General features: G+C 33.3%; 12 non-coding genes across 12 annotated transcripts; 8 read left to right on the top strand and 4 right to left on the bottom strand.

Annotated features, from left to right (window-relative positions):
- The first annotated feature begins 1,427 nt into the window (after positions 1-1,427).
- Positions 1,428-1,499, top strand: TRNAQ-CUG (transfer RNA glutamine (anticodon CUG)). Its single transcript has one exon. It is a non-coding gene; the product is annotated as a tRNA-Gln (tRNA).
- Positions 1,500-3,943: 2,444 nt separating this feature from the next.
- TRNAQ-CUG (transfer RNA glutamine (anticodon CUG)) lies at positions 3,944-4,015 on the top strand. Its single transcript has one exon. It is a non-coding gene; the product is annotated as a tRNA-Gln (tRNA).
- Positions 4,016-4,840: 825 nt separating this feature from the next.
- On the bottom strand, positions 4,841-4,912 carry TRNAQ-UUG (transfer RNA glutamine (anticodon UUG)). The gene has a single exon. It is a non-coding gene; the product is annotated as a tRNA-Gln (tRNA).
- A 1,547-nt stretch (positions 4,913-6,459) lies between these two features.
- TRNAQ-CUG (transfer RNA glutamine (anticodon CUG)) lies at positions 6,460-6,531 on the top strand. Its single transcript has one exon. It is a non-coding gene; the product is annotated as a tRNA-Gln (tRNA).
- Positions 6,532-7,356: 825 nt separating this feature from the next.
- Positions 7,357-7,428, bottom strand: TRNAQ-UUG (transfer RNA glutamine (anticodon UUG)). The gene has a single exon. It is a non-coding gene; the product is annotated as a tRNA-Gln (tRNA).
- Positions 7,429-8,975: 1,547 nt separating this feature from the next.
- On the top strand, positions 8,976-9,047 carry TRNAQ-CUG (transfer RNA glutamine (anticodon CUG)). Its single transcript has one exon. It is a non-coding gene; the product is annotated as a tRNA-Gln (tRNA).
- A 2,444-nt stretch (positions 9,048-11,491) lies between these two features.
- TRNAQ-CUG (transfer RNA glutamine (anticodon CUG)) lies at positions 11,492-11,563 on the top strand. Its single transcript has one exon. It is a non-coding gene; the product is annotated as a tRNA-Gln (tRNA).
- Positions 11,564-14,007: 2,444 nt separating this feature from the next.
- TRNAQ-CUG (transfer RNA glutamine (anticodon CUG)) lies at positions 14,008-14,079 on the top strand. The gene has a single exon. It is a non-coding gene; the product is annotated as a tRNA-Gln (tRNA).
- An 825-nt stretch (positions 14,080-14,904) lies between these two features.
- On the bottom strand, positions 14,905-14,976 carry TRNAQ-UUG (transfer RNA glutamine (anticodon UUG)). The gene has a single exon. It is a non-coding gene; the product is annotated as a tRNA-Gln (tRNA).
- Positions 14,977-16,523: 1,547 nt separating this feature from the next.
- TRNAQ-CUG (transfer RNA glutamine (anticodon CUG)) lies at positions 16,524-16,595 on the top strand. Its single transcript has one exon. It is a non-coding gene; the product is annotated as a tRNA-Gln (tRNA).
- Positions 16,596-17,420: 825 nt separating this feature from the next.
- On the bottom strand, positions 17,421-17,492 carry TRNAQ-UUG (transfer RNA glutamine (anticodon UUG)). The gene has a single exon. It is a non-coding gene; the product is annotated as a tRNA-Gln (tRNA).
- Positions 17,493-19,039: 1,547 nt separating this feature from the next.
- TRNAQ-CUG (transfer RNA glutamine (anticodon CUG)) lies at positions 19,040-19,111 on the top strand. The gene has a single exon. It is a non-coding gene; the product is annotated as a tRNA-Gln (tRNA).
- The last annotated feature ends 2,399 nt before the right edge of the window (positions 19,112-21,510 follow it).

The following is a 21,510-nucleotide window of genomic DNA, read 5'->3' as shown; positions in this document are numbered from 1 at the left end:
GAACTATGTTAGGGAAGGATGTTGCACAAAGGACTCAAGTAACGCTATGACTCTGTTGAACAGTACTTTTTATGTGAGATAAGATTTTGCATTAAAAGATAAGATTCCCCCGTGAATGCAATCTCTTCTGCCAAAATGGAAAGCTCAACCTGGTACAGGTGGGTTGATGGTGTTATGCTTGTCAATCTGGACTCTGAAAACAGGGATCTAAGTACAAAGCTCAGTGGGACTTATCTAAACTTTACGATTTTTTTTCCATTCAGTTCTTAGAAGTATTAATTGGAAAAACATCTCATTTACTTATAAACTTGTACGTATCAACTTATATGTATGTATCTCCCTATATATCGCTATATGTCTATGTATTTTTATCGGAAAATATAAATATATACATTATAAAAATATGTATAATTAATAGAGGTGAAAATAAAGAACAGTTGTTGCCTCTCCGCATTTGAAACATGAGCTTCTTCTCCTTCCTCTTCTATATGTCCTGAAATTGAGATAGTCACTTTTTAATCAATTTTGATCTAACAGCATAGTTGATTTGTACAAAGCATATCATACGATCTGTGAATAATTCTAAAAAAGAAAATTAGATCAGTACCTTTGAGGCCTCCAAGCAAAAGCTTATATTTCATGATTGCAGATCGACTGTTGAAAATCAGCATGAGAAATGTTTTATTTCACAATTTCCATACTAATATACAAAAAACATTTGTACTATCTGAATGATACCGTCATTGTGGTTCTCTAGGTTTGATTTAAGAACACATCTCTTTCAAAATGTGCTATATTCGCCTTATCAATAGTGTAGAAATCTTCAAAAAGGAATGCTGGGAATCAGCCCTCTGAAATGCATTTGAGAAAAACAGGATAGGATTTTGTAATGTCGCACTATTTTGTGTAGGAATCTGATGTAAAAGTATTATAAAGTTCGTATTTCTGTAACTTGTTCAAGCTGTTGGACATTTTGAAAGGAGTCAACATTTGTCTCGTTCAACCTACTGGTATTGGATTGGAACTATCAATAACAAAAGATGACAGAAATGTAAAAGGTTGAGATTAGTAAAATAGTACCTCAAAGAATTGGACTGGTACCTTTGCATGCAAAGTCCAAAGTGCCAACCGTTGCTCTTTGGAGCCACCCATGTGAGAGACAGCGAAATGGATGTAGTAGTTTGGAAATGTAGAATGTTTTAATATTCTTCAGTCAAATATGATCATTATTTTGTAAATTGCATGTCCTGATAAACGTTTGCACATTTAACACTGTTATGGAGAATGTAGCTGAAAAGAATCAAATCACATTGTAGCTCTTTACACTATGAGCATTCAACTGAGTTATCTTTTCATCAATGTAAGAAAAGCCCCTGCACTGATGCGCTCTCTTTTGTCTCAATGGAAAAATCCTTCATGCATGGCAGGGTTCCATGGTGTAATGGTTAGCACTCTGGACTCTGAATCCAGTGATCCGAGTTCAAATCTCGGTGGGACCTGCTTGAATTATGAGATTTAATATTTCACTAATTTCTTAGAATTTGGACTTGGAAAAACATAACGTCAAAGTTTTATACTGAAACTTATCAACGTATAAGTATGTATCTATGTACAGATGGCTATATCCATCTAGATAGCGATAATACAATATAAAGAAATGAATTATTCATAAACATAAGTACTGAAGCTGAGAACTAAAAACTGTTCTTTCCCATCCACAATTTATGCAAGAGGTTCTTTTCCTTTCTCATCTTTATGATCAGTAATAAGATAGTTAATTTTGCTGATTTCTTATCTGACAACATTCTTAACTTACACAGTGCATTTAATTGTGAATTTCTTTGAAAGAGGAATTCAGATTAATACATTTGACATGTCTTTCGAAAGATTCTACTTTGTGGTTATGGATCTACTTTAGAAAAACAGAGTGTAAATATCTGTGTGTCTTAATTTCAAGATTGTTATTTAAAAGTTCATCTCTTCTGTCCCCAAAATACACAATTTGATTCCTCAAGTTTTCTTTTAATGAAGGCTTTCCAATTTAAAAAGTTCCTTGTTCCCCTTATCAATAACAGTAAGATTTAAACAAGTAATATCTTGCATCAGCTTCTTGTGATGAGTTGAGAAAACAGAGTCAGCTCACAAAATGTCTCATTATTTTGAGCCATTTTATTTCCATGTTTTCTAAAAGTTCTATCATTTGCTCACATCAAATAGACTTTAAAAATACAATCAATAAATTAATGTTTCACTCTACCCGTGTTAGATTTATGATATTTATGAATACACTTGACAGAAAAAGATTTGGTCATAAGTCACGAAAGTGGTCCCACCGAGATTTGAACTCCGATCCTTGGATTCAAAGTCCAAAGTGCTAACCATTACACCATGGAACCTCCCATGTGACAGGGGAGCAAATTGCTGCAGCAATGTGGACATTTCACATTTTTTATTTTCTACAGTCAAAGACAAACAGAATTACATAACTTTTCTATTCTGTTCAACTTTTGCCTATTGAACTATGTTAGGGAAGGATGTTGCACAAAGGACTCAAGTAACGCTATGACTCTGTTGAACAGTACTTTTTATGTGAGATAAGATTTTGCATTAAAAGATAAGATTCCCCCGTGAATGCAATCTCTTCTGCCAAAATGGAAAGCTCAACCTGGTACAGGTGGGTTGATGGTGTTATGCTTGTCAATCTGGACTCTGAAAACAGGGATCTAAGTACAAAGCTCAGTGGGACTTATCTAAACTTTACGATTTTTTTTCCATTCAGTTCTTAGAAGTATTAATTGGAAAAACATCTCATTTACTTATAAACTTGTACGTATCAACTTATATGTATGTATCTCCCTATATATCGCTATATGTCTATGTATTTTTATCGGAAAATATAAATATATACATTATAAAAATATGTATAATTAATAGAGGTGAAAATAAAGAACAATTGTTGCCTCTCCGCATTTGAAACATGAGCTTCTTCTCCTTCCTCTTCTATATGTCCTGAAATTGAGATAGTCACTTTTTAATCAATTTTGATCTAACAGCATAGTTGATTTGTACAAAGCATATCATACGATCTGTGAATAATTCTAAAAAAGAAAATTAGATCAGTACCTTTGAGGCCTCCAAGCAAAAGCTTATATTTCATGATTGCAGATCGACTGTTGAAAATCAGCATGAGAAATGTTTTATTTCACAATTTCCATACTAATATACAAAAAACATTTGTACTATCTGAATGATACCGTCATTGTGGTTCTCTAGGTTTGATTTAAGAACACATCTCTTTCAAAATGTGCTATATTCGCCTTATCAATAGTGTAGAAATCTTCAAAAAGGAATGCTGGGAATCAGCCCTCTGAAATGCATTTGAGAAAAACAGGATAGGATTTTGTAATGTCGCACTATTTTGTGTAGGAATCTGATGTAAAAGTATTATAAAGTTAGTATTTCTGTAACTTGTTCAAGCTGTTGGACATTTTGAAAGGAGTCAACATTTGTCTCGTTCAACCTACTGGTATTGGATTGGAGCTATCAATAACAAAAGATGACAGAAATATAAAAGGTTGAGATTAGTAAAATAGTACCTCAAAGAATTGGACTGGTACCTTTGCATGCAAAGTCCAAAGTGCCAACCGTTGCTCTTTGGAGCCACCCATGTGAGAGACAGAGAAATGGTTGTAGTAGTTTGGAAATGTAGAATGTTTTAATATTCTTCAGTCAAATATGATCATTATTTTGTAAATTGCATGTCCTGATAAACGTTTGCACATTTAACACTGTTATGGAGAATGTAGCTGAAAAGAATCAAATCACATTGTAGCTCTTTACACTATGAGCATTCAACTGAGTTATCTTTTCATCAATGTAAGAAAAGCCCCTGCACTGATGCGCTCTCTTTTGTCTCAATGGAAAAATCCCTCATGTATGGCAGGGTTCCATGGTGTAATGGTTAGCGCTCTGGACTCTGAATCCAGCGATCCGAGTTCAAATCTCGGTGGGACCTACTTGAATTATGAGATTTAATATTTCACTAATTTCTTAGAATTTGGACTTGGAAAAACATAACGTCAAAGTTTTATACTGTAACTTATCAACGTATAAGTATGTATCTATGTACAGATGGCTATATCCATCTAGATAGCGATAATACAATATAAAGAAATGAAAAATTCATAAACATAAGTACTGAAGCTGAAAACTAAAAACTGTTCTTTCCCATCCACAATTTAAGCAAGAGGTTCTTTTCCTTTCTCATCTTTATGATCAGTAATAAGATAGTTAATTTTGCTGATTTCTTATCTGACAACATTCTTAACTTACACAGTGCATTTAATTGTGAATTTCTTTGAAAGAGGAATTCAGATTAATACATTTGACATGTCTTTCGAAAGATTCTACTTTGTGGTTATGGATCTACTTTAGAAAAACAGAGTGTAAATATCTGTGTGTCTTAATTTCAAGATTGTTATTTAAAAGTTCATCTCTTCTGTCCCCAAAATACACAATTTGATTCCTCAAGTTTTCTTTTAATGAAGGCTTTCCAATTAAAAAAGTTCCTTGTTCCCCTTATCAATAACAGTAAGATTTAAACAAGTAATATCTTGCATCAGCCTCTTGTGATGAGTTGAGAAAACAGAGTCAGCTCACAAAATGTCTCATTATTTTGAGCCATTTTATTTCCAGGTTTTCTAAAAGTTCTATCATTTGCTCACATCAAATAGACTTTAAAAATACAATCAATAAATTAATGTTTCACTCTACCCGTGTTAGATTTATGATATTTATGAATACACTTGACAGAAAAAGATTTGGTCATAAGTCATGAAAGTGGTCCCACCGAGATTTGAACTCGGATCCTTGGATTCAAAGTCCAAAGTGCTAACCATTACACCATGGAACCTCCCATGTGACAGGGGAGCAAATTGCTGCAGCAATGTGGACATTTCAAATTTTTTATTTTCTACAGTCAAAGACAAACAGAATTACATAACTTTTCTATTCTGTTCAACTTTTGCCTATTGAACTATGTTAGGGAAGGATGTTGCACAAAGGACTCAAGTAACGCTATGACTCTGTTGAACAGTACTTTTTATGTGAGATACGATTTTGCAATAAAAGATAAGATTCCCCCGTGAATGCAATCTCTTCTGCCAAAATGGAAAGCTCAACCTGGTACAGGTGGGTTGATGGTGTTATGCTTGTCAATCTGGACTCTGAAAACAGGGATCTAAGTACAAAGCTCAGTGGGACTTATCTAAACTTTACGATTTTTTTTCCATTCAGTTCTTAGAAGTATTAATTGGAAAAACATCTCATTTACTTATAAACTTGTACGTATCAACTTATATGTATGTATCTCCCTATATATCGCTATATGTCTATGTATTTTTATCGGAAAATATAAATATATACATTATAAAAATATGTATAATTAATAGAGGTGAAAATAAAGAACAATTGTTGCCTCTCCGCATTTGAAACATGAGCTTCTTCTCCTTCCTCTTCTATATGTCCTGAAATTGAGATAGTCACTTTTTAATCAATTTTGATCTAACAGCATAGTTGATTTGTACAAAGCATATCATACGATCTGTGAATAATTCTAAAAAAGAAAATTAGATCAGTACCTTTGAGGCCTCCAAGCAAAAGCTTATATTTCATGATTGCAGATCGACTGTTGAAAATCAGCATGAGAAATGTTTTATTTCACAATTTCCATACTAATATACAAAAAACATTTGTACTATCTGAATGATACCGTCATTGTGGTTCTCTAGGTTTGATTTAAGAACACATCTCTTTCAAAATGTGCTATATTCGCCTTATCAATAGTGTAGAAATCTTCAAAAAGGAATGCTGGGAATCAGCCCTCTGAAATGCATTTGAGAAAAACAGGATAGGATTTTGTAATGTCGCACTATTTTGTGTAGGAATCTGATGTAAAAGTATTATAAAGTTAGTATTTCTGTAACTTGTTCAAGCTGTTGGACATTTTGAAAGGAGTCAACATTTGTCTCGTTCAACCTACTGGTATTGGATTGGAGCTATCAATAACAAAAGATGACAGAAATATAAAAGGTTGAGATTAGTAAAATAGTACCTCAAAGAATTGGACTGGTACCTTTGCATGCAAAGTCCAAAGTGCCAACCGTTGCTCTTTGGAGCCACCCATGTGAGAGACAGAGAAATGGTTGTAGTAGTTTGGAAATGTAGAATGTTTTAATATTCTTCAGTCAAATATGATCATTATTTTGTAAATTGCATGTCCTGATAAACGTTTGCACATTTAACACTGTTATGGAGAATGTAGCTGAAAAGAATCAAATCACATTGTAGCTCTTTACACTATGAGCATTCAACTGAGTTATCTTTTCATCAATGTAAGAAAAGCCCCTGCACTGATGCGCTCTCTTTTGTCTCAATGGAAAAATCCCTCATGTATGGCAGGGTTCCATGGTGTAATGGTTAGCGCTCTGGACTCTGAATCCAGCGATCCGAGTTCAAATCTCGGTGGGACCTACTTGAATTATGAGATTTAATATTTCACTAATTTCTTAGAATTTGGACTTGGAAAAACATAACGTCAAAGTTTTATACTGTAACTTATCAACGTATAAGTATGTATCTATGTACAGATGGCTATATCCATCTAGATAGCGATAATACAATATAAAGAAATGAAAAATTCATAAACATAAGTACTGAAGCTGAAAACTAAAAACTGTTCTTTCCCATCCACAATTTAAGCAAGAGGTTCTTTTCCTTTCTCATCTTTATGATCAGTAATAAGATAGTTAATTTTGCTGATTTCTTATCTGACAACATTCTTAACTTACACAGTGCATTTAATTGTGAATTTCTTTGAAAGAGGAATTCAGATTAATACATTTGACATGTCTTTCGAAAGATTCTACTTTGTGGTTATGGATCTACTTTAGAAAAACAGAGTGTAAATATCTGTGTGTCTTAATTTCAAGATTGTTATTTAAAAGTTCATCTCTTCTGTCCCCAAAATACACAATTTGATTCCTCAAGTTTTCTTTTAATGAAGGCTTTCCAATTAAAAAAGTTCCTTGTTCCCCTTATCAATAACAGTAAGATTTAAACAAGTAATATCTTGCATCAGCCTCTTGTGATGAGTTGAGAAAACAGAGTCAGCTCACAAAATGTCTCATTATTTTGAGCCATTTTATTTCCAGGTTTTCTAAAAGTTCTATCATTTGCTCACATCAAATAGACTTTAAAAATACAATCAATAAATTAATGTTTCACTCTACCCGTGTTAGATTTATGATATTTATGAATACACTTGACAGAAAAAGATTTGGTCATAAGTCATGAAAGTGGTCCCACCGAGATTTGAACTCGGATCCTTGGATTCAAAGTCCAAAGTGCTAACCATTACACCATGGAACCTCCCATGTGACAGGGGAGCAAATTGCTGCAGCAATGTGGACATTTCAAATTTTTTATTTTCTACAGTCAAAGACAAACAGAATTACATAACTTTTCTATTCTGTTCAACTTTTGCCTATTGAACTATGTTAGGGAAGGATGTTGCACAAAGGACTCAAGTAACGCTATGACTCTGTTGAACAGTACTTTTTATGTGAGATACGATTTTGCAATAAAAGATAAGATTCCCCCGTGAATGCAATCTCTTCTGCCAAAATGGAAAGCTCAACCTGGTACAGGTGGGTTGATGGTGTTATGCTTGTCAATCTGGACTCTGAAAACAGGGATCTAAGTACAAAGCTCAGTGGGACTTATCTAAACTTTACGATTTTTTTTCCATTCAGTTCTTAGAAGTATTAATTGGAAAAACATCTCATTTACTTATAAACTTGTACGTATCAACTTATATGTATGTATCTCCCTATATATCGCTATATGTCTATGTATTTTTATCGGAAAATATAAATATATACATTATAAAAATATGTATAATTAATAGAGGTGAAAATAAAGAACAGTTGTTGCCTCTCCGCATTTGAAACATGAGCTTCTTCTCCTTCCTCTTCTATATGTCCTGAAATTGAGATAGTCACTTTTTAATCAATTTTGATCTAACAGCATAGTTGATTTGCACAAAGCATATCATACGATCTGTGAATAATTCTAAAAAAGAAAATTAGATCAGTACCTTTGAGGCCTCCAAGCAAAAGCTTATATTTCATGATTGCAGATCGACTGTTGAAAATCAGCATGAGAAATGTTTTATTTCACAATTTCCATACTAATATACAAAAAACATTTGTACTATCTGAATGATACCGTCATTGTGGTTCTCTAGGTTTGATTTAAGAACACATCTCTTTCAAAATGTGCTATATTCGCCTTATCAATAGTGTAGAAATCTTCAAAAAGGAATGCTGGGAATCAGCCCTCTGAAATGCATTTGAGAAAAACAGGATAGGATTTTGTAATGTCGCACTATTTTGTGTAGGAATCTGATGTAAAAGTATTATAAAGTTCGTATTTCTGTAACTTGTTCAAGCTGTTGGACATTTTGAAAGGAGTCAACATTTGTCTCGTTCAACCTACTGGTATTGGATTGGAACTATCAATAACAAAAGATGACAGAAATGTAAAAGGTTGAGATTAGTAAAATAGTACCTCAAAGAATTGGACTGGTACCTTTGCATGCAAAGTCCAAAGTGCCAACCGTTGCTCTTTGGAGCCACCCATGTGAGAGACAGCGAAATGGATGTAGTAGTTTGGAAATGTAGAATGTTTTAATATTCTTCAGTCAAATATGATCATTATTTTGTAAATTGCATGTCCTGATAAACGTTTGCACATTTAACACTGTTATGGAGAATGTAGCTGAAAAGAATCAAATCACATTGTAGCTCTTTACACTATGAGCATTCAACTGAGTTATCTTTTCATCAATGTAAGAAAAGCCCCTGCACTGATGCGCTCTCTTTTGTCTCAATGGAAAAATCCTTCATGCATGGCAGGGTTCCATGGTGTAATGGTTAGCACTCTGGACTCTGAATCCAGTGATCCGAGTTCAAATCTCGGTGGGACCTGCTTGAATTATGAGATTTAATATTTCACTAATTTCTTAGAATTTGGACTTGGAAAAACATAACGTCAAAGTTTTATACTGAAACTTATCAACGTATAAGTATGTATCTATGTACAGATGGCTATATCCATCTAGATAGCGATAATACAATATAAAGAAATGAATTATTCATAAACATAAGTACTGAAGCTGAGAACTAAAAACTGTTCTTTCCCATCCACAATTTATGCAAGAGGTTCTTTTCCTTTCTCATCTTTATGATCAGTAATAAGATAGTTAATTTTGCTGATTTCTTATCTGACAACATTCTTAACTTACACAGTGCATTTAATTGTGAATTTCTTTGAAAGAGGAATTCAGATTAATACATTTGACATGTCTTTCGAAAGATTCTACTTTGTGGTTATGGATCTACTTTAGAAAAACAGAGTGTAAATATCTGTGTGTCTTAATTTCAAGATTGTTATTTAAAAGTTCATCTCTTCTGTCCCCAAAATACACAATTTGATTCCTCAAGTTTTCTTTTAATGAAGGCTTTCCAATTTAAAAAGTTCCTTGTTCCCCTTATCAATAACAGTAAGATTTAAACAAGTAATATCTTGCATCAGCTTCTTGTGATGAGTTGAGAAAACAGAGTCAGCTCACAAAATGTCTCATTATTTTGAGCCATTTTATTTCCATGTTTTCTAAAAGTTCTATCATTTGCTCACATCAAATAGACTTTAAAAATACAATCAATAAATTAATGTTTCACTCTACCCGTGTTAGATTTATGATATTTATGAATACACTTGACAGAAAAAGATTTGGTCATAAGTCACGAAAGTGGTCCCACCGAGATTTGAACTCCGATCCTTGGATTCAAAGTCCAAAGTGCTAACCATTACACCATGGAACCTCCCATGTGACAGGGGAGCAAATTGCTGCAGCAATGTGGACATTTCACATTTTTTATTTTCTACAGTCAAAGACAAACAGAATTACATAACTTTTCTATTCTGTTCAACTTTTGCCTATTGAACTATGTTAGGGAAGGATGTTGCACAAAGGACTCAAGTAACGCTATGACTCTGTTGAACAGTACTTTTTATGTGAGATACGATTTTGCATTAAAAGATAAGATTCCCCCGTGAATGCAATCTCTTCTGCCAAAATGGAAAGCTCAACCTGGTACAGGTGGGTTGATGGTGTTATGCTTGTCAATCTGGACTCTGAAAACAGGGATCTAAGTACAAAGCTCAGTGGGACTTATCTAAACTTTACGATTTTTTTTCCATTCAGTTCTTAGAAGTATTAATTGGAAAAACATCTCATTTACTTATAAACTTGTACGTATCAACTTATATGTATGTATCTCCCTATATATCGCTATATGTCTATGTATTTTTATCGGAAAATATAAATATATACATTATAAAAATATGTATAATTAATAGAGGTGAAAATAAAGAACAGTTGTTGCCTCTCCGCATTTGAAACATGAGCTTCTTCTCCTTCCTCTTCTATATGTCCTGAAATTGAGATAGTCACTTTTTAATCAATTTTGATCTAACAGCATAGTTGATTTGTACAAAGCATATCATACGATCTGTGAATAATTCTAAAAAAGAAAATTAGATCAGTACCTTTGAGGCCTCCAAGCAAAAGCTTATATTTCATGATTGCAGATCGACTGTTGAAAATCAGCATGAGAAATGTTTTATTTCACAATTTCCATACTAATATACAAAAAACATTTGTACTATCTGAATGATACCGTCATTGTGGTTCTCTAGGTTTGATTTAAGAACACATCTCTTTCAAAATGTGCTATATTCGCCTTATCAATAGTGTAGAAATCTTCAAAAAGGAATGCTGGGAATCAGCCCTCTGAAATGCATTTGAGAAAAACAGGATAGGATTTTGTAATGTCGCACTATTTTGTGTAGGAATCTGATGTAAAAGTATTATAAAGTTCGTATTTCTGTAACTTGTTCAAGCTGTTGGACATTTTGAAAGGAGTCAACATTTGTCTCGTTCAACCTACTGGTATTGGATTGGAACTATCAATAACAAAAGATGACAGAAATGTAAAAGGTTGAGATTAGTAAAATAGTACCTCAAAGAATTGGACTGGTACCTTTGCATGCAAAGTCCAAAGTGCCAACCGTTGCTCTTTGGAGCCACCCATGTGAGAGACAGCGAAATGGATGTAGTAGTTTGGAAATGTAGAATGTTTTAATATTCTTCAGTCAAATATGATCATTATTTTGTAAATTGCATGTCCTGATAAACGTTTGCACATTTAACACTGTTATGGAGAATGTAGCTGAAAAGAATCAAATCACATTGTAGCTCTTTACACTATGAGCATTCAACTGAGTTATCTTTTCATCAATGTAAGAAAAGCCCCTGCACTGATGCGCTCTCTTTTGTCTCAATGGAAAAATCCTTCATGCATGGCAGGGTTCCATGGTGTAATGGTTAGCACTCTGGACTCTGAATCCAGTGATCCGAGTTCAAATCTCGGTGGGACCTGCTTGAATTATGAGATTTAATATTTCACTAATTTCTTAGAATTTGGACTTGGAAAAACATAACGTCAAAGTTTTATACTGAAACTTATCAACGTATAAGTATGTATCTATGTACAGATGGCTATATCCATCTAGATAGCGATAATACAATATAAAGAAATGAATTATTCATAAACATAAGTACTGAAGCTGAGAACTAAAAACTGTTCTTTCCCATCCACAATTTATGCAAGAGGTTCTTTTCCTTTCTCATCTTTATGATCAGTAATAAGATAGTTAATTTTGCTGATTTCTTATCTGACAACATTCTTAACTTACACAGTGCATTTAATTGTGAATTTCTTTGAAAGAGGAATTCAGATTAATACATTTGACATGTCTTTCGAAAGATTCTACTTTGTGGTTATGGATCTACTTTAGAAAAACAGAGTGTAAATATCTGTGTGTCTTAATTTCAAGATTGTTATTTAAAAGTTCATCTCTTCTGTCCCCAAAATACACAATTTGATTCCTCAAGTTTTCTTTTAATGAAGGCTTTCCAATTTAAAAAGTTCCTTGTTCCCCTTATCAATAACAGTAAGATTTAAACAAGTAATATCTTGCATCAGCTTCTTGTGATGAGTTGAGAAAACAGAGTCAGCTCACAAAATGTCTCATTATTTTGAGCCATTTTATTTCCATGTTTTCTAAAAGTTCTATCATTTGCTCACATCAAATAGACTTTAAAAATACAATCAATAAATTAATGTTTCACTCTACCCGTGTTAGATTTATGATATTTATGAATACACTTGACAGAAAAAGATTTGGTCATAAGTCACGAAAGTGGTCCCACCGAGATTTGAACTCCGATCCTTGGATTCAAAGTCCAAAGTGCTAACCATTACACCATGGAACCTCCCATGTGACAGGGGAGCAAATTGCTGCAGCAATGTGGACATTTCACATTTTTTATTTTCTACAGTCAAAGACAAACAGAATTACATAACTTTTCTATTCTGTTCAACTTTTGCCTATTGAACTATGTTAGGGAAGGATGTTGCACAAAGGACTCAAGTAACGCTATGACTCTGTTGAACAGTACTTTTTATGTGAGATAAGATTTTGCATTAAAAGATAAGATTCCCCCGTGAATGCAATCTCTTCTGCCAAAATGGAAAGCTCAACCTGGTACAGGTGGGTTGATGGTGTTATGCTTGTCAATCTGGACTCTGAAAACAGGGATCTAAGTACAAAGCTCAGTGGGACTTATCTAAACTTTACGATTTTTTTTCCATTCAGTTCTTAGAAGTATTAATTGGAAAAACATCTCATTTACTTATAAACTTGTACGTATCAACTTATATGTATGTATCTCCCTATATATCGCTATATGTCTATGTATTTTTATCGGAAAATATAAATATATACATTATAAAAATATGTATAATTAATAGAGGTGAAAATAAAGAACAATTGTTGCCTCTCCGCATTTGAAACATGAGCTTCTTCTCCTTCCTCTTCTATATGTCCTGAAATTGAGATAGTCACTTTTTAATCAATTTTGATCTAACAGCATAGTTGATTTGTACAAAGCATATCATACGATCTGTGAATAATTCTAAAAAAGAAAATTAGATCAGTACCTTTGAGGCCTCCAAGCAAAAGCTTATATTTCATGATTGCAGATCGACTGTTGAAAATCAGCATGAGAAATGTTTTATTTCACAATTTCCATACTAATATACAAAAAACATTTGTACTATCTGAATGATACCGTCATTGTGGTTCTCTAGGTTTGATTTAAGAACACATCTCTTTCAAAATGTGCTATATTCGCCTTATCAATAGTGTAGAAATCTTCAAAAAGGAATGCTGGGAATCAGCCCTCTGAAATGCATTTGAGAAAAACAGGATAGGATTTTGTAATGTCGCACTATTTTGTGTAGGAATCTGATGTAAAAGTATTATAAAGTTAGTATTTCTGTAACTTGTTCAAGCTGTTGGACATTTTGAAAGGAGTCAACATTTGTCTCGTTCAACCTACTGGTATTGGATTGGAGCTATCAATAACAAAAGATGACAGAAATATAAAAGGTTGAGATTAGTAAAATAGTACCTCAAAGAATTGGACTGGTACCTTTGCATGCAAAGTCCAAAGTGCCAACCGTTGCTCTTTGGAGCCACCCATGTGAGAGACAGAGAAATGGTTGTAGTAGTTTGGAAATGTAGAATGTTTTAATATTCTTCAGTCAAATATGATCATTATTTTGTAAATTGCATGTCCTGATAAACGTTTGCACATTTAACACTGTTATGGAGAATGTAGCTGAAAAGAATCAAATCACATTGTAGCTCTTTACACTATGAGCATTCAACTGAGTTATCTTTTCATCAATGTAAGAAAAGCCCCTGCACTGATGCGCTCTCTTTTGTCTCAATGGAAAAATCCCTCATGTATGGCAGGGTTCCATGGTGTAATGGTTAGCGCTCTGGACTCTGAATCCAGCGATCCGAGTTCAAATCTCGGTGGGACCTACTTGAATTATGAGATTTAATATTTCACTAATTTCTTAGAATTTGGACTTGGAAAAACATAACGTCAAAGTTTTATACTGTAACTTATCAACGTATAAGTATGTATCTATGTACAGATGGCTATATCCATCTAGATAGCGATAATACAATATAAAGAAATGAAAAATTCATAAACATAAGTACTGAAGCTGAAAACTAAAAACTGTTCTTTCCCATCCACAATTTAAGCAAGAGGTTCTTTTCCTTTCTCATCTTTATGATCAGTAATAAGATAGTTAATTTTGCTGATTTCTTATCTGACAACATTCTTAACTTACACAGTGCATTTAATTGTGAATTTCTTTGAAAGAGGAATTCAGATTAATACATTTGACATGTCTTTCGAAAGATTCTACTTTGTGGTTATGGATCTACTTTAGAAAAACAGAGTGTAAATATCTGTGTGTCTTAATTTCAAGATTGTTATTTAAAAGTTCATCTCTTCTGTCCCCAAAATACACAATTTGATTCCTCAAGTTTTCTTTTAATGAAGGCTTTCCAATTAAAAAAGTTCCTTGTTCCCCTTATCAATAACAGTAAGATTTAAACAAGTAATATCTTGCATCAGCCTCTTGTGATGAGTTGAGAAAACAGAGTCAGCTCACAAAATGTCTCATTATTTTGAGCCATTTTATTTCCAGGTTTTCTAAAAGTTCTATCATTTGCTCACATCAAATAGACTTTAAAAATACAATCAATAAATTAATGTTTCACTCTACCCGTGTTAGATTTATGATATTTATGAATACACTTGACAGAAAAAGATTTGGTCATAAGTCATGAAAGTGGTCCCACCGAGATTTGAACTCGGATCCTTGGATTCAAAGTCCAAAGTGCTAACCATTACACCATGGAACCTCCCATGTGACAGGGGAGCAAATTGCTGCAGCAATGTGGACATTTCAAATTTTTTATTTTCTACAGTCAAAGACAAACAGAATTACATAACTTTTCTATTCTGTTCAACTTTTGCCTATTGAACTATGTTAGGGAAGGATGTTGCACAAAGGACTCAAGTAACGCTATGACTCTGTTGAACAGTACTTTTTATGTGAGATACGATTTTGCAATAAAAGATAAGATTCCCCCGTGAATGCAATCTCTTCTGCCAAAATGGAAAGCTCAACCTGGTACAGGTGGGTTGATGGTGTTATGCTTGTCAATCTGGACTCTGAAAACAGGGATCTAAGTACAAAGCTCAGTGGGACTTATCTAAACTTTACGATTTTTTTTCCATTCAGTTCTTAGAAGTATTAATTGGAAAAACATCTCATTTACTTATAAACTTGTACGTATCAACTTATATGTATGTATCTCCCTATATATCGCTATATGTCTATGTATTTTTATCGGAAAATATAAATATATACATTATAAAAATATGTATAATTAATAGAGGTGAAAATAAAGAACAATTGTTGCCTCTCCGCATTTGAAACATGAGCTTCTTCTCCTTCCTCTTCTATATGTCCTGAAATTGAGATAGTCACTTTTTAATCAATTTTGATCTAACAGCATAGTTGATTTGTACAAAGCATATCATACGATCTGTGAATAATTCTAAAAAAGAAAATTAGATCAGTACCTTTGAGGCCTCCAAGCAAAAGCTTATATTTCATGATTGCAGATCGACTGTTGAAAATCAGCATGAGAAATGTTTTATTTCACAATTTCCATACTAATATACAAAAAACATTTGTACTATCTGAATGATACCGTCATTGTGGTTCTCTAGGTTTGATTTAAGAACACATCTCTTTCAAAATGTGCTATATTCGCCTTATCAATAGTGTAGAAATCTTCAAAAAGGAATGCTGGGAATCAGCCCTCTGAAATGCATTTGAGAAAAACAGGATAGGATTTTGTAATGTCGCACTATTTTGTGTAGGAATCTGATGTAAAAGTATTATAAAGTTAGTATTTCTGTAACTTGTTCAAGCTGTTGGACATTTTGAAAGGAGTCAACATTTGTCTCGTTCAACCTACTGGTATTGGATTGGAGCTATCAATAACAAAAGATGACAGAAATATAAAAGGTTGAGATTAGTAAAATAGTACCTCAAAGAATTGGACTGGTACCTTTGCATGCAAAGTCCAAAGTGCCAACCGTTGCTCTTTGGAGCCACCCATGTGAGAGACAGAGAAATGGTTGTAGTAGTTTGGAAATGTAGAATGTTTTAATATTCTTCAGTCAAATATGATCATTATTTTGTAAATTGCATGTCCTGATAAACGTTTGCACATTTAACACTGTTATGGAGAATGTAGCTGAAAAGAATCAAATCACATTGTAGCTCTTTACACTATGAGCATTCAACTGAGTTATCTTTTCATCAATGTAAGAAAAGCCCCTGCACTGATGCGCTCTCTTTTGTCTCAATGGAAAAATCCCTCATGTATGGCAGGGTTCCATGGTGTAATGGTTAGCGCTCTGGACTCTGAATCCAGCGATCCGAGTTCAAATCTCGGTGGGACCTACTTGAATTATGAGATTTAATATTTCACTAATTTCTTAGAATTTGGACTTGGAAAAACATAACGTCAAAGTTTTATACTGTAACTTATCAACGTATAAGTATGTATCTATGTACAGATGGCTATATCCATCTAGATAGCGATAATACAATATAAAGAAATGAAAAATTCATAAACATAAGTACTGAAGCTGAAAACTAAAAACTGTTCTTTCCCATCCACAATTTAAGCAAGAGGTTCTTTTCCTTTCTCATCTTTATGATCAGTAATAAGATAGTTAATTTTGCTGATTTCTTATCTGACAACATTCTTAACTTACACAGTGCATTTAATTGTGAATTTCTTTGAAAGAGGAATTCAGATTAATACATTTGACATGTCTTTCGAAAGATTCTACTTTGTGGTTATGGATCTACTTTAGAAAAACAGAGTGTAAATATCTGTGTGTCTTAATTTCAAGATTGTTATTTAAAAGTTCATCTCTTCTGTCCCCAAAATACACAATTTGATTCCTCAAGTTTTCTTTTAATGAAGGCTTTCCAATTAAAAAAGTTCCTTGTTCCCCTTATCAATAACAGTAAGATTTAAACAAGTAATATCTTGCATCAGCCTCTTGTGATGAGTTGAGAAAACAGAGTCAGCTCACAAAATGTCTCATTATTTTGAGCCATTTTATTTCCAGGTTTTCTAAAAGTTCTATCATTTGCTCACATCAAATAGACTTTAAAAATACAATCAATAAATTAATGTTTCACTCTACCCGTGTTAGATTTATGATATTTATGAATACACTTGACAGAAAAAGATTTGGTCATAAGTCATGAAAGTGGTCCCACCGAGATTTGAACTCGGATCCTTGGATTCAAAGTCCAAAGTGCTAACCATTACACCATGGAACCTCCCATGTGACAGGGGAGCAAATTGCTGCAGCAATGTGGACATTTCAAATTTTTTATTTTCTACAGTCAAAGACAAACAGAATTACATAACTTTTCTATTCTGTTCAACTTTTGCCTATTGAACTATGTTAGGGAAGGATGTTGCACAAAGGACTCAAGTAACGCTATGACTCTGTTGAACAGTACTTTTTATGTGAGATACGATTTTGCAATAAAAGATAAGATTCCCCCGTGAATGCAATCTCTTCTGCCAAAATGGAAAGCTCAACCTGGTACAGGTGGGTTGATGGTGTTATGCTTGTCAATCTGGACTCTGAAAACAGGGATCTAAGTACAAAGCTCAGTGGGACTTATCTAAACTTTACGATTTTTTTTCCATTCAGTTCTTAGAAGTATTAATTGGAAAAACATCTCATTTACTTATAAACTTGTACGTATCAACTTATATGTATGTATCTCCCTATATATCGCTATATGTCTATGTATTTTTATCGGAAAATATAAATATATACATTATAAAAATATGTATAATTAATAGAGGTGAAAATAAAGAACAGTTGTTGCCTCTCCGCATTTGAAACATGAGCTTCTTCTCCTTCCTCTTCTATATGTCCTGAAATTGAGATAGTCACTTTTTAATCAATTTTGATCTAACAGCATAGTTGATTTGTACAAAGCATATCATACGATCTGTGAATAATTCTAAAAAAGAAAATTAGATCAGTACCTTTGAGGCCTCCAAGCAAAAGCTTATATTTCATGATTGCAGATCGACTGTTGAAAATCAGCATGAGAAATGTTTTATTTCACAATTTCCATACTAATATACAAAAAACATTTGTACTATCTGAATGATACCGTCATTGTGGTTCTCTAGGTTTGATTTAAGAACACATCTCTTTCAAAATGTGCTATATTCGCCTTATCAATAGTGTAGAAATCTTCAAAAAGGAATGCTGGGAATCAGCCCTCTGAAATGCATTTGAGAAAAACAGGATAGGATTTTGTAATGTCGCACTATTTTGTGTAGGAATCTGATGTAAAAGTATTATAAAGTTCGTATTTCTGTAACTTGTTCAAGCTGTTGGACATTTTGAAAGGAGTCAACATTTGTCTCGTTCAACCTACTGGTATTGGATTGGAACTATCAATAACAAAAGATGACAGAAATGTAAAAGGTTGAGATTAGTAAAATAGTACCTCAAAGAATTGGACTGGTACCTTTGCATGCAAAGTCCAAAGTGCCAACCGTTGCTCTTTGGAGCCACCCATGTGAGAGACAGCGAAATGGATGTAGTAGTTTGGAAATGTAGAATGTTTTAATATTCTTCAGTCAAATATGATCATTATTTTGTAAATTGCATGTCCTGATAAACGTTTGCACATTTAACACTGTTATGGAGAATGTAGCTGAAAAGAATCAAATCACATTGTAGCTCTTTACACTATGAGCATTCAACTGAGTTATCTTTTCATCAATGTAAGAAAAGCCCCTGCACTGATGCGCTCTCTTTTGTCTCAATGGAAAAATCCTTCATGCATGGCAGGGTTCCATGGTGTAATGGTTAGCACTCTGGACTCTGAATCCAGTGATCCGAGTTCAAATCTCGGTGGGACCTGCTTGAATTATGAGATTTAATATTTCACTAATTTCTTAGAATTTGGACTTGGAAAAACATAACGTCAAAGTTTTATACTGAAACTTATCAACGTATAAGTATGTATCTATGTACAGATGGCTATATCCATCTAGATAGCGATAATACAATATAAAGAAATGAATTATTCATAAACATAAGTACTGAAGCTGAGAACTAAAAACTGTTCTTTCCCATCCACAATTTATGCAAGAGGTTCTTTTCCTTTCTCATCTTTATGATCAGTAATAAGATAGTTAATTTTGCTGATTTCTTATCTGACAACATTCTTAACTTACACAGTGCATTTAATTGTGAATTTCTTTGAAAGAGGAATTCAGATTAATACATTTGACATGTCTTTCGAAAGATTCTACTTTGTGGTTATGGATCTACTTTAGAAAAACAGAGTGTAAATATCTGTGTGTCTTAATTTCAAGATTGTTATTTAAAAGTTCATCTCTTCTGTCCCCAAAATACACAATTTGATTCCTCAAGTTTTCTTTTAATGAAGGCTTTCCAATTTAAAAAGTTCCTTGTTCCCCTTATCAATAACAGTAAGATTTAAACAAGTAATATCTTGCATCAGCTTCTTGTGATGAGTTGAGAAAACAGAGTCAGCTCACAAAATGTCTCATTATTTTGAGCCATTTTATTTCCATGTTTTCTAAAAGTTCTATCATTTGCTCACATCAAATAGACTTTAAAAATACAATCAATAAATTAATGTTTCACTCTACCCGTGTTAGATTTATGATATTTATGAATACACTTGACAGAAAAAGATTTGGTCATAAGTCACGAAAGTGGTCCCACCGAGATTTGAACTCCGATCCTTGGATTCAAAGTCCAAAGTGCTAACCATTACACCATGGAACCTCCCATGTGACAGGGGAGCAAATTGCTGCAGCAATGTGGACATTTCACATTTTTTATTTTCTACAGTCAAAGACAAACAGAATTACATAACTTTTCTATTCTGTTCAACTTTTGCCTATTGAACTATGTTAGGGAAGGATGTTGCACAAAGGACTCAAGTAACGCTATGACTCTGTTGAACAGTACTTTTTATGTGAGATACGATTTTGCATTAAAAGATAAGATTCCCCCGTGAATGCAATCTCTTCTGCCAAAATGGAAAGCTCAACCTGGTACAGGTGGGTTGATGGTGTTATGCTTGTCAATCTGGACTCTGAAAACAGGGATCTAAGTACAAAGCTCAGTGGGACTTATCTAAACTTTACGATTTTTTTTCCATTCAGTTCTTAGAAGTATTAATTGGAAAAACATCTCATTTACTTATAAACTTGTACGTATCAACTTATATGTATGTATCTCCCTATATATCGCTATATGTCTATGTATTTTTATCGGAAAATATAAATATATACATTATAAAAATATGTATAATTAATAGAGGTGAAAATAAAGAACAGTTGTTGCCTCTCCGCATTTGAAACATGAGCTTCTTCTCCTTCCTCTTCTATATGTCCTGAAATTGAGATAGTCACTTTTTAATCAATTTTGATCTAACAGCATAGTTGATTTGTACAAAGCATATCATACGATCTGTGAATAATTCTAAAAAAGAAAATTAGATCAGTACCTTTGAGGCCTCCAAGCAAAAGCTTATATTTCATGATTGCAGATCGACTGTTGAAAATCAGCATGAGAAATGTTTTATTTCACAATTTCCATACTAATATACAAAAAACATTTGTACTATCTGAATGATACCGTCATTGTGGTTCTCTAGGTTTGATTTAAGAACACATCTCTTTCAAAATGTGCTATATTCGCCTTATCAATAGTGTAGAAATCTTCAAAAAGGAATGCTGGGAATCAGCCCTCTGAAATGCATTTGAGAAAAACAGGATAGGATTTTGTAATGTCGCACTATTTTGTGTAGGAATCTGATGTAAAAGTATTATAAAGTTCGTATTTCTGTAACTTGTTCAAGCTGTTGGACATTTTGAAAGGAGTCAACATTTGTCTCGTTCAACCTACTGGTATTGGATTGGAACTATCAATAACAAAAGATGACAGAAATGTAAAAGGTTGAGATTAGTAAAATAGTACCTCAAAGAATTGGACTGGTACCTTTGCATGCAAAGTCCAAAGTGCCAACCGTTGCTCTTTGGAGCCACCCATGTGAGAGACAGCGAAATGGATGTAGTAGTTTGGAAATGTAGAATGTTTTAATATTCTTCAGTCAAATATGATCATTATTTTGTAAATTGCATGTCCTGATAAACGTTTGCACATTTAACACTGTTATGGAGAATGTAGCTGAAAAGAATCAAATCACATTGTAGCTCTTTACACTATGAGCATTCAACTGAGTTATCTTTTCATCAATGTAAGAAAAGCCCCTGCACTGA

The sequence above is a fragment of the Lissotriton vulgaris genome, chromosome 4_1 (assembly GCF_964263255.1).
Source record: "Lissotriton vulgaris chromosome 4_1, aLisVul1.2, whole genome shotgun sequence".
Classification (NCBI taxonomy): domain Eukaryota; kingdom Metazoa; phylum Chordata; class Amphibia; order Caudata; family Salamandridae; genus Lissotriton; species Lissotriton vulgaris.
Note: the sequence above shows the minus strand (reverse complement) of the source record. Positions and strands in the feature narration are given on the sequence as shown.